Below are 16298 nucleotides of genomic sequence, written 5' to 3'. Positions count from 1 at the left end.
GAGGAGACGAGGGGGGCTGGGAGGGCTCCACCTTGGCGAGTCCAGCCGTGGAGGCGCATCTTGTGTGAGTGTGAGTGAGTGTGAGTGTGTGTGTGTGTGTATAGAGAGACAGCCCCCCGCCCCGCCCCGCCCCGCCCATCACCCCCGTCCCTGGGAGCCCGCGGGACCCGGCCGGCGAACTCAACCGGCCCGGCCCGGCGCGGGGCCTGGGGCGGGAGGCGGCGGCGGGGAAGCCCAGAGAGGCTCGGCTTCTTGAGCGGGGCAGGGGCGCCCTCCGCCGCCGCCGTCTAGGGCCACACCACCCTGAACGCCCCCGATCTCGTCTGGTCTCGGAAGCTAAGCGGGGTCGGGCCTGGTTAGTACTTGGATGGGAGACCGCCTGGGAATACCGGGTGCCACAGGCTGCTGCTTTTTTTTTTTTTTTTTTTTTTTTTTGCCTCTTGTTCTGTCCCCTTTCTGGGAGCGCGGCGGCGGCCCGGGGTGGGGGTCACCCCCACCCTCAGCGCCCGCCCGCGGTGCCTGGCGCCCCAGCCCGCACCGTGGGGCCTCCTCTTGTCCCAAGCCGCGACACCGCCGCCACGCGGCAGCATGCGTGGCATCTGGACTGTCAGGTCTCAGACCAAAGGTCTGCTCTGTGGGAACCGACACGCTGGAGGAAACCTTGAGAGTCTGAGAGGGGAGGGAGTTCCAGAAGAAGGCCAGGATGTCATTTTGAGGGAGTATGTGACCAGAACTCGTCCCGTTGCTTTTGGGGTTCTATGGGCTACACGCAGGAATCTTTGGTGGTGGCACCTGATGTTGGGGGATCCGGAGTCACACCCAGACCTGCTCCACAGGCCTCCTTTTACTTTTCTCTTCGGATTCATGATTTTTAAAAAGTGTCTCTTACCTCTATGATTGCATTTTCTTTTCTCTCTCTTTTCAAGCAGATGATGGGAGTACAAGTATTCAGGTGACATGTGTTGCCCGTGCCCCCCTCCCCCCTGTGTTCTTTTTTTTTTTTTTTTTTTTTTTTTTTTGAGACAGAGTCTCGTTTTGCTGCCCAGGCTAGAGTGAGTGCCATGGCGTCAGCCTAGCTCACGGCAACCTCAATCTCCGGGCTCAAGCAATCCTGCTGCCTCAGCCTCCCGAGTAGTTGGGACTACAGGCATGCACCACCACGCCCGGCTGTGTTTTTCTATATATATTAGTTGGCCAATTAATTTCTTTCTATTTTTAGTAGAGACGGGGGTCTCGCTCTTGCTCAGGCTGGTTTCGAACTCCTGACCTGGAGCAATCCGCCCGCCTCGGCCTCCCAGAGAGCTAGGATTACAGGCGTGAGCCACCGCGCCCGGCCCCCCCTGTGTTCTTATTCATATACCTCTCATGTTGTTGCAGCGTATTGTGGGGGTACCAATGTTAAGGTCGGGTGCCTTGCCCTCTCCAAGCCTCCCCCCTCGGGTCAGAGCTTCAAGTGCGCCCATCCCCCAGTCGGTGCGCACCCACCCCATGCCTAATGGATGTGTATGCCCCTCCCCTCCCCCCACCCGCCCGACACCCACCCGATGAAGGTGATTCCTCTCTGTCCACTTAGGCGTCCATCCGTTCGTACCAATTTGCTGGTGAGCGCGCTCACGTGGTGCTCGTGTGTCCATTCTTGGGATACCTGGCTTACTGGAACGGGTTCCAGCTCTGGCCAGGAGAACACGAGAGGCGCCCTCTCACCGCTGCTCCTCACAGCCGAATGGCACTCCGTGGTGTCCACGCGCCACATTTTATTAATGCACTCCTGGATGGATGGGCACTCGGGTCGCTTCCACGTCTTTGCGATTGTGAATTGTGCCCTAACTGTCACCCTAACCCTTACCCAGCCCGTCTCCTCTGCCCCTGCCTGACGCGCTCCTCCCCGGCCAGGCCCGTCACTGTCCTGGGCCCCCGCCTGACCGGCTCCTCCCCGCCCGGCCTGTCACCGTCCTCTGCCCCTGCCTGACATGCTCCTTCCCGCCCGGCCTCTCACCGTCCTCGGCCCCTGCCTGACCGGCTCCTCCGTCGCCTGGGCCTTCCAAGGGCTTGGTGTGGACGCTGCTTCCAGGAAGCCCTCCAGAAACCCGGCAGCAGGGTGGCCGCAGCAGTCTCCAGCAGCCGTCCCTAAGTCGCGTGAGTGCGGGGGACGTGCCCCCGCTGTGCCGCGGGGGCCCAGCCTGGTGTCTTCCCTGAGGCCCTGCGGCTGCCGGCTGGGCTGCCGCTCCCCGCAAGGGGAGAGCCGCGGAGGTGGGGACCGCCTCCTGATGGGGACGTACACGCAGCTCTCCAAGTCGGATTCCGGGGCTCTCTGTCCTGCCCGAAGGCCCAGCCGGCCTGCGGGTCCTTAGAGTGGCAAAAACCTCCGAAAACTGAGACTGAGGGTCCGGTGGGTGTCTGCACTTTTGTGCTGGGCACCCCAGGGAGGCCCGGGGGCTGGCTGGACAACGTGGTCTGCTGGGCGGGGGGGTTGGAGGAGCAACTGATGCCCTTTGCACTTTGGGTAGCAAGAGTCTGAGGTGTCTCTGAGCCCTGTGCCCTGTGGGGGGGGGCGGGGGGGAGGAGGAGGAGGAGGAGGAGGAGGTGGGAAGGGCCGGGGCCTGCAGTCCTGTTCCCGGGGTGGCACGGCAAGTGGCTTCTTCCACAGGCTGCTTGGCCTGGGCTCCCTGCACCTGGGCCTTTGGAGGACCGGCCCTGTGCTTGCCAACACTTCCTGCAGGGACCCAGAGCTGGGAGGTGGCATCTCTCAGCCCTGGGTCGGGCAGAGCCCCAGCGGGCCATGCCCACAACCTCTCTCAGCACCGGTCCCCCAGAAGGCTCCTTTGGGACCAGGATTCTCTTGCGGTGACTCTTTAAGGTCTGGCCCCTGGATGGAGGGGCACCAGGAGTAGAGGAGCAGGAAGGGGAAGGGGGTGGCCATGCGAGGGGACACTTTGAGGCCAAGTCCCAGCTTCAGCCTGATCCTCCTGGGAACCCCGCTCTGAGACAAGGAGCCGGGCTTCCCATTCCCACAGCAGCCAGTCGTGGGCTGAGGACACCTGGGGCGTTGGGAACTCCCTGGCTTCTCCTTGGTTTAACATCTGGAGCTGCTTGTGAATCGCGCCGCCACACACACCCGAGCGCAGGTGTCTTCCGCACAGACTGCGGGCCTTGCTCTTCTGAATGCCGCTAGCTCGCCACCCACCCACGGGTGAACCCGGTCAGGGTGCTTTCTCTAAGGGGCAGACTCTTTTCCGGGCGGGCTACCGGTGTCTCTGTTTGCTCGTTTCTTTCTTCCATTTCGGGAAAGTCTTCCTTGCTGGGTGTGGAAATCTCCTATGCCTTCCCTCGCCTATTCTGTCAGCTTTAAAATTCTCTTTCAGTTGCCACCCTCACAGATGGATTAGGAAACTCTTTCCGGTGCACTCATTAGTGAAATGACCTCCAGGAAGCTGGAATCCAATATCTAATGGCCGATTTTTAGCGAGTCCACACGCCAGGGTGGTCGGGGTCCAATGCAGCCCCGGCCAGGCCCAGGCCCCTTGGACTGGGCCACAGGAGGACACGGAGGAGGGTCCCGGCCCCCACGAAGCGGTGCCGGCAGTTCTCCACGGGCTTGGGCGTTTTCCAGAGGTAGGAGATGGAGGGGACTGATTTCTTCAGCGCCCCCCAAACCAGGCCACCCCACCCCACCCATGGGACACATCCCCAGAGAGAGACGCCCCATACACTGGCTGTGCCCCAGCCCTGGCCCGGGGGAATAGGCGGCAGCCCACCCACAGGGCGAGGGGGGGGGCGCAGCTGAAAGGGGTTGTGGGGGAGGGCGGCCCCTGGCTGGGGTCAAAGGGCGAGCGTCCCGCGCGTGCGCAGTCAGCGGCAGGCAGCGACGCGCTGGGGGTGGGCAGCGGGTAGGTGAAGGAGGCCGGGCGAGGAGACGAGGGGGGCTGGGAGGGCTCCACCTTGGCGAGTCCAGCCGTGGAGGCGCATCTTGTGTGAGTGTGAGTGAGTGTGAGTGTGTGTGTGTGTGTATAGAGAGACAGCCCCCCGCCCCGCCCCGCCCCGCCCATCACCCCCGTCCCTGGGAGCCCGCGGGACCCGGCCGGCGAACTCAACCGGCCCGGCCCGGCGCGGGGCCTGGGGCGGGAGGCGGCGGCGGGGAAGCCCAGAGAGGCTCGGCTTCTTGAGCGGGGCAGGGGCGCCCTCCGCCGCCGCCGTCTAGGGCCACACCACCCTGAACGCCCCCGATCTCGTCTGGTCTCGGAAGCTAAGCGGGGTCGGGCCTGGTTAGTACTTGGATGGGAGACCGCCTGGGAATACCGGGTGCCACAGGCTGCTGCTTTTTTTTTTTTTTTTTTTTTTTTTGCCTCTTGTTCTGTCCCCTTTCTGGGAGCGCGGCGGCGGCCCGGGGTGGGGGTCACCCCCACCCTCAGCGCCCGCCCGCGGTGCCTGGCGCCCCAGCCCGCACCGTGGGGCCTCCTCTTGTCCCAAGCCGCGACACCGCCGCCACGCGGCAGCATGCGTGGCATCTGGACTGTCAGGTCTCAGACCAAAGGTCTGCTCTGTGGGAACCGACACGCTGGAGGAAACCTTGAGAGTCTGAGAGGGGAGGGAGTTCCAGAAGAAGGCCAGGATGTCATTTTGAGGGAGTATGTGACCAGAACTCGTCCCGTTGCTTTTGGGGTTCTATGGGCTACACGCAGGAATCTTTGGTGGTGGCACCTGATGTTGGGGGATCCGGAGTCACACCCAGACCTGCTCCACAGGCCTCCTTTTACTTTTCTCTTCGGATTCATGATTTTTAAAAAGTGTCTCTTACCTCTATGATTGCATTTTCTTTTCTCTCTCTTTTCAAGCAGATGATGGGAGTACAAGTATTCAGGTGACATGTGTTGCCCGTGCCCCCCTCCCCCCTGTGTTCTTTTTTTTTTTTTTTTTTTTTTTTTTTGAGACAGAGTCTCGTTTTGCTGCCCAGGCTAGAGTGAGTGCCATGGCGTCAGCCTAGCTCACGGCAACCTCAATCTCCGGGCTCAAGCAATCCTGCTGCCTCAGCCTCCCGAGTAGTTGGGACTACAGGCATGCACCACCACGCCCGGCTGTGTTTTTCTATATATATTAGTTGGCCAATTAATTTCTTTCTATTTTTAGTAGAGACGGGGGTCTCGCTCTTGCTCAGGCTGGTTTCGAACTCCTGACCTGGAGCAATCCGCCCGCCTCGGCCTCCCAGAGAGCTAGGATTACAGGCGTGAGCCACCGCGCCCGGCCCCCCCTGTGTTCTTATTCATATACCTCTCATGTTGTTGCAGCGTATTGTGGGGGTACCAATGTTAAGGTCGGGTGCCTTGCCCTCTCCAAGCCTCCCCCCTCGGGTCAGAGCTTCAAGTGCGCCCATCCCCCAGTCGGTGCGCACCCACCCCATGCCTAATGGATGTGTATGCCCCTCCCCTCCCCCCACCCGCCCGACACCCACCCGATGAAGGTGATTCCTCTCTGTCCACTTAGGCGTCCATCCGTTCGTACCAATTTGCTGGTGAGCGCGCTCACGTGGTGCTCGTGTGTCCATTCTTGGGATACCTGGCTTACTGGAACGGGTTCCAGCTCTGGCCAGGAGAACACGAGAGGCGCCCTCTCACCGCTGCTCCTCACAGCCGAATGGCACTCTGTGGTGTCCACGCGCCACATTTTATTAATGCACTCCTGGATGGATGGGCACTCGGGTCGCTTCCACGTCTTTGCGATTGTGAATTGTGCCCTAACTGTCACCCTAACCCTTACCCAGCCCGTCTCCTCTGCCCCTGCCTGACGCGCTCCTCCCCGGCCAGGCCCGTCACTGTCCTGGGCCCCCGCCTGACCGGCTCCTCCCCGCCCGGCCTGTCACCGTCCTCTGCCCCTGCCTGACATGCTCCTTCCCGCCCGGCCTCTCACCGTCCTCGGCCCCTGCCTGACCGGCTCCTCCGTCGCCTGGGCCTTCCAAGGGCTTGGTGTGGACGCTGCTTCCAGGAAGCCCTCCAGAAACCCGGCAGCAGGGTGGCCGCAGCAGTCTCCAGCAGCCGTCCCTAAGTCGCGTGAGTGCGGGGGACGTGCCCCCGCTGTGCCGCGGGGGCCCAGCCTGGTGTCTTCCCTGAGGCCCTGCGGCTGCCGGCTGGGCTGCCGCTCCCCGCAAGGGGAGAGCCGCGGAGGTGGGGACCGCCTCCTGATGGGGACGTACACGCAGCTCTCCAAGTCGGATTCCGGGGCTCTCTGTCCTGCCCGAAGGCCCAGCCGGCCTGCGGGTCCTTAGAGTGGCAAAAACCTCCGAAAACTGAGACTGAGGGTCCGGTGGGTGTCTGCACTTTTGTGCTGGGCACCCCAGGGAGGCCCGGGGGCTGGCTGGACAACGTGGTCTGCTGGGCGGGGGGGTTGGAGGAGCAACTGATGCCCTTTGCACTTTGGGTAGCAAGAGTCTGAGGTGTCTCTGAGCCCTGTGCCCTGTGGGGGGGGGCGGGGGGGAGGAGGAGGAGGAGGAGGAGGAGGTGGGAAGGGCCGGGGCCTGCAGTCCTGTTCCCGGGGTGGCACGGCAAGTGGCTTCTTCCACAGGCTGCTTGGCCTGGGCTCCCTGCACCTGGGCCTTTGGAGGACCGGCCCTGTGCTTGCCAACACTTCCTGCAGGGACCCAGAGCTGGGAGGTGGCATCTCTCAGCCCTGGGTCGGGCAGAGCCCCAGCGGGCCATGCCCACAACCTCTCTCAGCACCGGTCCCCCAGAAGGCTCCTTTGGGACCAGGATTCTCTTGCGGTGACTCTTTAAGGTCTGGCCCCTGGATGGAGGGGCACCAGGAGTAGAGGAGCAGGAAGGGGAAGGGGGTGGCCATGCGAGGGGACACTTTGAGGCCAAGTCCCAGCTTCAGCCTGATCCTCCTGGGAACCCCGCTCTGAGACAAGGAGCCGGGCTTCCCATTCCCACAGCAGCCAGTCGTGGGCTGAGGACACCTGGGGCGTTGGGAACTCCCTGGCTTCTCCTTGGTTTAACATCTGGAGCTGCTTGTGAATCGCGCCGCCACACACACCCGAGCGCAGGTGTCTTCCGCACAGACTGCGGGCCTCGCTCTTCTGAATGCCGCTAGCTCGCCACCCACCCACGGGTGAACCCGGTCAGGGTGCTTTCTCTAAGGGGCAGACTCTTTTCCGGGCGGGCTACCGGTGTCTCTGTTTGCTCGTTTCTTTCTTCCATTTCGGGAAAGTCTTCCTTGCTGGGTGTGGAAATCTCCTATGCCTTCCCTCGCCTATTCTGTCAGCTTTAAAATTCTCTTTCAGTTGCCACCCTCACAGATGGATTAGGAAACTCTTTCCGGTGCACTCATTAGTGAAATGACCTCCAGGAAGCTGGAATCCAATATCTAATGGCCGATTTTTAGCGAGTCCACACGCCAGGGTGGTCGGGGTCCAATGCAGCCCCGGCCAGGCCCAGGCCCCTTGGACTGGGCCACAGGAGGACACGGAGGAGGGTCCCGGCCCCCACGAAGCGGTGCCGGCAGTTCTCCACGGGCTTGGGCGTTTTCCAGAGGTAGGAGATGGAGGGGACTGATTTCTTCAGCGCCCCCCAAACCAGGCCACCCCACCCCACCCATGGGACACATCCCCAGAGAGAGACGCCCCATACACTGGCTGTGCCCCAGCCCTGGCCCGGGGGAATAGGCGGCAGCCCACCCACAGGGCGAGGGGGGGGGCGCAGCTGAAAGGGGTTGTGGGGGAGGGCGGCCCCTGGCTGGGGTCAAAGGGCGAGCGTCCCGCGCGTGCGCAGTCAGCGGCAGGCAGCGACGCGCTGGGGGTGGGCAGCGGGTAGGTGAAGGAGGCCGGGCGAGGAGACGAGGGGGGCTGGGAGGGCTCCACCTTGGCGAGTCCAGCCGTGGAGGCGCATCTTGTGTGAGTGTGAGTGAGTGTGAGTGTGTGTGTGTGTGTGTATAGAGAGACAGCCCCCCGCCCCGCCCCGCCCCGCCCATCACCCCCGTCCCTGGGAGCCCGCGGGACCCGGCCGGCGAACTCAACCGGCCCGGCCCGGCGCGGGGCCTGGGGCGGGAGGCGGCGGCGGGGAAGCCCAGAGAGGCTCGGCTTCTTGAGCGGGGCAGGGGCGCCCTCCGCCGCCGCCGTCTAGGGCCACACCACCCTGAACGCCCCCGATCTCGTCTGGTCTCGGAAGCTAAGCGGGGTCGGGCCTGGTTAGTACTTGGATGGGAGACCGCCTGGGAATACCGGGTGCCACAGGCTGCTGCTTTTTTTTTTTTTTTTTTTTTTTTTGCCTCTTGTTCTGTCCCCTTTCTGGGAGCGCGGCGGCGGCCCGGGGTGGGGGTCACCCCCACCCTCAGCGCCCGCCCGCGGTGCCTGGCGCCCCAGCCCGCACCGTGGGGCCTCCTCTTGTCCCAAGCCGCGACACCGCCGCCACGCGGCAGCATGCGTGGCATCTGGACTGTCAGGTCTCAGACCAAAGGTCTGCTCTGTGGGAACCGACACGCTGGAGGAAACCTTGAGAGTCTGAGAGGGGAGGGAGTTCCAGAAGAAGGCCAGGATGTCATTTTGAGGGAGTATGTGACCAGAACTCGTCCCGTTGCTTTTGGGGTTCTATGGGCTACACGCAGGAATCTTTGGTGGTGGCACCTGATGTTGGGGGATCCGGAGTCACACCCAGACCTGCTCCACAGGCCTCCTTTTACTTTTCTCTTCGGATTCATGATTTTTAAAAAGTGTCTCTTACCTCTATGATTGCATTTTCTTTTCTCTCTCTTTTCAAGCAGATGATGGGAGTACAAGTATTCAGGTGACATGTGTTGCCCGTGCCCCCCTCCCCCCTGTGTTCTTTTTTTTTTTTTTTTTTTTTTTTTTTGAGACAGAGTCTCGTTTTGCTGCCCAGGCTAGAGTGAGTGCCATGGCGTCAGCCTAGCTCACGGCAACCTCAATCTCCGGGCTCAAGCAATCCTGCTGCCTCAGCCTCCCGAGTAGTTGGGACTACAGGCATGCACCACCACGCCCGGCTGTGTTTTTCTATATATATTAGTTGGCCAATTAATTTCTTTCTATTTTTAGTAGAGACGGGGGTCTCGCTCTTGCTCAGGCTGGTTTCGAACTCCTGACCTGGAGCAATCCGCCCGCCTCGGCCTCCCAGAGAGCTAGGATTACAGGCGTGAGCCACCGCGCCCGGCCCCCCCTGTGTTCTTATTCATATACCTCTCATGTTGTTGCAGCGTATTGTGGGGGTACCAATGTTAAGGTCGGGTGCCTTGCCCTCTCCAAGCCTCCCCCCTCGGGTCAGAGCTTCAAGTGCGCCCATCCCCCAGTCGGTGCGCACCCACCCCATGCCTAATGGATGTGTATGCCCCTCCCCTCCCCCCACCCGCCCGACACCCACCCGATGAAGGTGATTCCTCTCTGTCCACTTAGGCGTCCATCCGTTCGTACCAATTTGCTGGTGAGCGCGCTCACGTGGTGCTCGTGTGTCCATTCTTGGGATACCTGGCTTACTGGAACGGGTTCCAGCTCTGGCCAGGAGAACACGAGAGGCGCCCTCTCACCGCTGCTCCTCACAGCCGAATGGCACTCCGTGGTGTCCACGCGCCACATTTTATTAATGCACTCCTGGATGGATGGGCACTCGGGTCGCTTCCACGTCTTTGCGATTGTGAATTGTGCCCTAACTGTCACCCTAACCCTTACCCAGCCCGTCTCCTCTGCCCCTGCCTGACGCGCTCCTCCCCGGCCAGGCCCGTCACTGTCCTGGGCCCCCGCCTGACCGGCTCCTCCCCGCCCGGCCTGTCACCGTCCTCTGCCCCTGCCTGACATGCTCCTTCCCGCCCGGCCTCTCACCGTCCTCGGCCCCTGCCTGACCGGCTCCTCCGTCGCCTGGGCCTTCCAAGGGCTTGGTGTGGACGCTGCTTCCAGGAAGCCCTCCAGAAACCCGGCAGCAGGGTGGCCGCAGCAGTCTCCAGCAGCCGTCCCTAAGTCGCGTGAGTGCGGGGGACGTGCCCCCGCTGTGCCGCGGGGGCCCAGCCTGGTGTCTTCCCTGAGGCCCTGCGGCTGCCGGCTGGGCTGCCGCTCCCCGCAAGGGGAGAGCCGCGGAGGTGGGGACCGCCTCCTGATGGGGACGTACACGCAGCTCTCCAAGTCGGATTCCGGGGCTCTCTGTCCTGCCCGAAGGCCCAGCCGGCCTGCGGGTCCTTAGAGTGGCAAAAACCTCCGAAAACTGAGACTGAGGGTCCGGTGGGTGTCTGCACTTTTGTGCTGGGCACCCCAGGGAGGCCCGGGGGCTGGCTGGACAACGTGGTCTGCTGGGCGGGGGGGTTGGAGGAGCAACTGATGCCCTTTGCACTTTGGGTAGCAAGAGTCTGAGGTGTCTCTGAGCCCTGTGCCCTGTGGGGGGGGGCGGGGGGGAGGAGGAGGAGGAGGAGGAGGAGGTGGGAAGGGCCGGGGCCTGCAGTCCTGTTCCCGGGGTGGCACGGCAAGTGGCTTCTTCCACAGGCTGCTTGGCCTGGGCTCCCTGCACCTGGGCCTTTGGAGGACCGGCCCTGTGCTTGCCAACACTTCCTGCAGGGACCCAGAGCTGGGAGGTGGCATCTCTCAGCCCTGGGTCGGGCAGAGCCCCAGCGGGCCATGCCCACAACCTCTCTCAGCACCGGTCCCCCAGAAGGCTCCTTTGGGACCAGGATTCTCTTGCGGTGACTCTTTAAGGTCTGGCCCCTGGATGGAGGGGCACCAGGAGTAGAGGAGCAGGAAGGGGAAGGGGGTGGCCATGCGAGGGGACACTTTGAGGCCAAGTCCCAGCTTCAGCCTGATCCTCCTGGGAACCCCGCTCTGAGACAAGGAGCCGGGCTTCCCATTCCCACAGCAGCCAGTCGTGGGCTGAGGACACCTGGGGCGTTGGGAACTCCCTGGCTTCTCCTTGGTTTAACATCTGGAGCTGCTTGTGAATCGCGCCGCCACACACACCCGAGCGCAGGTGTCTTCCGCACAGACTGCGGGCCTTGCTCTTCTGAATGCCGCTAGCTCGCCACCCACCCACGGGTGAACCCGGTCAGGGTGCTTTCTCTAAGGGGCAGACTCTTTTCCGGGCGGGCTACCGGTGTCTCTGTTTGCTCGTTTCTTTCTTCCATTTCGGGAAAGTCTTCCTTGCTGGGTGTGGAAATCTCCTATGCCTTCCCTCGCCTATTCTGTCAGCTTTAAAATTCTCTTTCAGTTGCCACCCTCACAGATGGATTAGGAAACTCTTTCCGGTGCACTCATTAGTGAAATGACCTCCAGGAAGCTGGAATCCAATATCTAATGGCCGATTTTTAGCGAGTCCACACGCCAGGGTGGTCGGGGTCCAATGCAGCCCCGGCCAGGCCCAGGCCCCTTGGACTGGGCCACAGGAGGACACGGAGGAGGGTCCCGGCCCCCACGAAGCGGTGCCGGCAGTTCTCCACGGGCTTGGGCGTTTTCCAGAGGTAGGAGATGGAGGGGACTGATTTCTTCAGCGCCCCCCAAACCAGGCCACCCCACCCCACCCATGGGACACATCCCCAGAGAGAGACGCCCCATACACTGGCTGTGCCCCAGCCCTGGCCCGGGGGAATAGGCGGCAGCCCACCCACAGGGCGAGGGGGGGGGCGCAGCTGAAAGGGGTTGTGGGGGAGGGCGGCCCCTGGCTGGGGTCAAAGGGCGAGCGTCCCGCGCGTGCGCAGTCAGCGGCAGGCAGCGACGCGCTGGGGGTGGGCAGCGGGTAGGTGAAGGAGGCCGGGCGAGGAGACGAGGGGGGCTGGGAGGGCTCCACCTTGGCGAGTCCAGCCGTGGAGGCGCATCTTGTGTGAGTGTGAGTGAGTGTGAGTGTGTGTGTGTGTGTATAGAGAGACAGCCCCCCGCCCCGCCCCGCCCCGCCCATCACCCCCGTCCCTGGGAGCCCGCGGGACCCGGCCGGCGAACTCAACCGGCCCGGCCCGGCGCGGGGCCTGGGGCGGGAGGCGGCGGCGGGGAAGCCCAGAGAGGCTCGGCTTCTTGAGCGGGGCAGGGGCGCCCTCCGCCGCCGCCGTCTAGGGCCACACCACCCTGAACGCCCCCGATCTCGTCTGGTCTCGGAAGCTAAGCGGGGTCGGGCCTGGTTAGTACTTGGATGGGAGACCGCCTGGGAATACCGGGTGCCACAGGCTGCTGCTTTTTTTTTTTTTTTTTTTTTTTTTGCCTCTTGTTCTGTCCCCTTTCTGGGAGCGCGGCGGCGGCCCGGGGTGGGGGTCACCCCCACCCTCAGCGCCCGCCCGCGGTGCCTGGCGCCCCAGCCCGCACCGTGGGGCCTCCTCTTGTCCCAAGCCGCGACACCGCCGCCACGCGGCAGCATGCGTGGCATCTGGACTGTCAGGTCTCAGACCAAAGGTCTGCTCTGTGGGAACCGACACGCTGGAGGAAACCTTGAGAGTCTGAGAGGGGAGGGAGTTCCAGAAGAAGGCCAGGATGTCATTTTGAGGGAGTATGTGACCAGAACTCGTCCCGTTGCTTTTGGGGTTCTATGGGCTACACGCAGGAATCTTTGGTGGTGGCACCTGATGTTGGGGGATCCGGAGTCACACCCAGACCTGCTCCACAGGCCTCCTTTTACTTTTCTCTTCGGATTCATGATTTTTAAAAAGTGTCTCTTACCTCTATGATTGCATTTTCTTTTCTCTCTCTTTTCAAGCAGATGATGGGAGTACAAGTATTCAGGTGACATGTGTTGCCCGTGCCCCCCTCCCCCCTGTGTTCTTTTTTTTTTTTTTTTTTTTTTTTTTTGAGACAGAGTCTCGTTTTGCTGCCCAGGCTAGAGTGAGTGCCATGGCGTCAGCCTAGCTCACGGCAACCTCAATCTCCGGGCTCAAGCAATCCTGCTGCCTCAGCCTCCCGAGTAGTTGGGACTACAGGCATGCACCACCACGCCCGGCTGTGTTTTTCTATATATATTAGTTGGCCAATTAATTTCTTTCTATTTTTAGTAGAGACGGGGGTCTCGCTCTTGCTCAGGCTGGTTTCGAACTCCTGACCTGGAGCAATCCGCCCGCCTCGGCCTCCCAGAGAGCTAGGATTACAGGCGTGAGCCACCGCGCCCGGCCCCCCCTGTGTTCTTATTCATATACCTCTCATGTTGTTGCAGCGTATTGTGGGGGTACCAATGTTAAGGTCGGGTGCCTTGCCCTCTCCAAGCCTCCCCCCTCGGGTCAGAGCTTCAAGTGCGCCCATCCCCCAGTCGGTGCGCACCCACCCCATGCCTAATGGATGTGTATGCCCCTCCCCTCCCCCCACCCGCCCGACACCCACCCGATGAAGGTGATTCCTCTCTGTCCACTTAGGCGTCCATCCGTTCGTACCAATTTGCTGGTGAGCGCGCTCACGTGGTGCTCGTGTGTCCATTCTTGGGATACCTGGCTTACTGGAACGGGTTCCAGCTCTGGCCAGGAGAACACGAGAGGCGCCCTCTCACCGCTGCTCCTCACAGCCGAATGGCACTCTGTGGTGTCCACGCGCCACATTTTATTAATGCACTCCTGGATGGATGGGCACTCGGGTCGCTTCCACGTCTTTGCGATTGTGAATTGTGCCCTAACTGTCACCCTAACCCTTACCCAGCCCGTCTCCTCTGCCCCTGCCTGACGCGCTCCTCCCCGGCCAGGCCCGTCACTGTCCTGGGCCCCCGCCTGACCGGCTCCTCCCCGCCCGGCCTGTCACCGTCCTCTGCCCCTGCCTGACATGCTCCTTCCCGCCCGGCCTCTCACCGTCCTCGGCCCCTGCCTGACCGGCTCCTCCGTCGCCTGGGCCTTCCAAGGGCTTGGTGTGGACGCTGCTTCCAGGAAGCCCTCCAGAAACCCGGCAGCAGGGTGGCCGCAGCAGTCTCCAGCAGCCGTCCCTAAGTCGCGTGAGTGCGGGGGACGTGCCCCCGCTGTGCCGCGGGGGCCCAGCCTGGTGTCTTCCCTGAGGCCCTGCGGCTGCCGGCTGGGCTGCCGCTCCCCGCAAGGGGAGAGCCGCGGAGGTGGGGACCGCCTCCTGATGGGGACGTACACGCAGCTCTCCAAGTCGGATTCCGGGGCTCTCTGTCCTGCCCGAAGGCCCAGCCGGCCTGCGGGTCCTTAGAGTGGCAAAAACCTCCGAAAACTGAGACTGAGGGTCCGGTGGGTGTCTGCACTTTTGTGCTGGGCACCCCAGGGAGGCCCGGGGGCTGGCTGGACAACGTGGTCTGCTGGGCGGGGGGGTTGGAGGAGCAACTGATGCCCTTTGCACTTTGGGTAGCAAGAGTCTGAGGTGTCTCTGAGCCCTGTGCCCTGTGGGGGGGGGCGGGGGGGAGGAGGAGGAGGAGGAGGAGGAGGTGGGAAGGGCCGGGGCCTGCAGTCCTGTTCCCGGGGTGGCACGGCAAGTGGCTTCTTCCACAGGCTGCTTGGCCTGGGCTCCCTGCACCTGGGCCTTTGGAGGACCGGCCCTGTGCTTGCCAACACTTCCTGCAGGGACCCAGAGCTGGGAGGTGGCATCTCTCAGCCCTGGGTCGGGCAGAGCCCCAGCGGGCCATGCCCACAACCTCTCTCAGCACCGGTCCCCCAGAAGGCTCCTTTGGGACCAGGATTCTCTTGCGGTGACTCTTTAAGGTCTGGCCCCTGGATGGAGGGGCACCAGGAGTAGAGGAGCAGGAAGGGGAAGGGGGTGGCCATGCGAGGGGACACTTTGAGGCCAAGTCCCAGCTTCAGCCTGATCCTCCTGGGAACCCCGCTCTGAGACAAGGAGCCGGGCTTCCCATTCCCACAGCAGCCAGTCGTGGGCTGAGGACACCTGGGGCGTTGGGAACTCCCTGGCTTCTCCTTGGTTTAACATCTGGAGCTGCTTGTGAATCGCGCCGCCACACACACCCGAGCGCAGGTGTCTTCCGCACAGACTGCGGGCCTCGCTCTTCTGAATGCCGCTAGCTCGCCACCCACCCACGGGTGAACCCGGTCAGGGTGCTTTCTCTAAGGGGCAGACTCTTTTCCGGGCGGGCTACCGGTGTCTCTGTTTGCTCGTTTCTTTCTTCCATTTCGGGAAAGTCTTCCTTGCTGGGTGTGGAAATCTCCTATGCCTTCCCTCGCCTATTCTGTCAGCTTTAAAATTCTCTTTCAGTTGCCACCCTCACAGATGGATTAGGAAACTCTTTCCGGTGCACTCATTAGTGAAATGACCTCCAGGAAGCTGGAATCCAATATCTAATGGCCGATTTTTAGCGAGTCCACACGCCAGGGTGGTCGGGGTCCAATGCAGCCCCGGCCAGGCCCAGGCCCCTTGGACTGGGCCACAGGAGGACACGGAGGAGGGTCCCGGCCCCCACGAAGCGGTGCCGGCAGTTCTCCACGGGCTTGGGCGTTTTCCAGAGGTAGGAGATGGAGGGGACTGATTTCTTCAGCGCCCCCCAAACCAGGCCACCCCACCCCACCCATGGGACACATCCCCAGAGAGAGACGCCCCATACACTGGCTGTGCCCCAGCCCTGGCCCGGGGGAATAGGCGGCAGCCCACCCACAGGGCGAGGGGGGGGGCGCAGCTGAAAGGGGTTGTGGGGGAGGGCGGCCCCTGGCTGGGGTCAAAGGGCGAGCGTCCCGCGCGTGCGCAGTCAGCGGCAGGCAGCGACGCGCTGGGGGTGGGCAGCGGGTAGGTGAAGGAGGCCGGGCGAGGAGACGAGGGGGGCTGGGAGGGCTCCACCTTGGCGAGTCCAGCCGTGGAGGCGCATCTTGTGTGAGTGTGAGTGAGTGTGAGTGTGTGTGTGTGTGTGTATAGAGAGACAGCCCCCCGCCCCGCCCCGCCCCGCCCATCACCCCCGTCCCTGGGAGCCCGCGGGACCCGGCCGGCGAACTCAACCGGCCCGGCCCGGCGCGGGGCCTGGGGCGGGAGGCGGCGGCGGGGAAGCCCAGAGAGGCTCGGCTTCTTGAGCGGGGCAGGGGCGCCCTCCGCCGCCGCCGTCTAGGGCCACACCACCCTGAACGCCCCCGATCTCGTCTGGTCTCGGAAGCTAAGCGGGGTCGGGCCTGGTTAGTACTTGGATGGGAGACCGCCTGGGAATACCGGGTGCCACAGGCTGCTGCTTTTTTTTTTTTTTTTTTTTTTTTTGCCTCTTGTTCTGTCCCCTTTCTGGGAGCGCGGCGGCGGCCCGGGGTGGGGGTCACCCCCACCCTCAGCGCCCGCCCGCGGTGCCTGGCGCCCCAGCCCGCACCGTGGGGCCTCCTCTTGTCCCAAGCCGCGACACCGCCGCCACGCGGCAGCATGCGTGGCATCTGGACTGTCAGGTCTCAGACCAAAGGTCTGCTCTGTGGGAACCGACACGCTGGAGGAAACCTTGAGAGTCTGA

At 63.0% G+C, this 16298-nt stretch overlaps 5 non-coding genes across 5 annotated transcripts; all 5 read left to right on the top strand.

Moving 5' to 3' along the window:
* Positions 1–285: 285 nt before the first annotated feature.
* On the top strand, positions 286–404 carry LOC142867815 (5S ribosomal RNA). Its single transcript, XR_012917147.1, has one exon. It is a non-coding gene; the product is annotated as a 5S ribosomal RNA (ribosomal RNA).
* Positions 405–4192: 3788 nt separating this feature from the next.
* Positions 4193–4311, top strand: LOC142867814 (5S ribosomal RNA). The gene has a single exon (XR_012917146.1). It is a non-coding gene; the product is annotated as a 5S ribosomal RNA (ribosomal RNA).
* A 3788-nt stretch (positions 4312–8099) lies between these two features.
* Positions 8100–8218, top strand: LOC142867812 (5S ribosomal RNA). The gene has a single exon (XR_012917145.1). It is a non-coding gene; the product is annotated as a 5S ribosomal RNA (ribosomal RNA).
* Positions 8219–12004: 3786 nt separating this feature from the next.
* Positions 12005–12123, top strand: LOC142867801 (5S ribosomal RNA). The gene has a single exon (XR_012917144.1). It is a non-coding gene; the product is annotated as a 5S ribosomal RNA (ribosomal RNA).
* Positions 12124–15911: 3788 nt separating this feature from the next.
* Positions 15912–16030, top strand: LOC142867790 (5S ribosomal RNA). Its single transcript, XR_012917142.1, has one exon. It is a non-coding gene; the product is annotated as a 5S ribosomal RNA (ribosomal RNA).
* The last annotated feature ends 268 nt before the right edge of the window (positions 16031–16298 follow it).

The sequence above is a fragment of the Microcebus murinus genome, unplaced genomic scaffold (genome assembly GCF_040939455.1).
Source record: "Microcebus murinus isolate Inina unplaced genomic scaffold, M.murinus_Inina_mat1.0 scaf020_hap2_Mmur4.0, whole genome shotgun sequence".
NCBI lineage: Eukaryota > Metazoa > Chordata > Mammalia > Primates > Cheirogaleidae > Microcebus > Microcebus murinus.
This window is presented reverse-complemented; position numbering and strand designations above follow the sequence as displayed.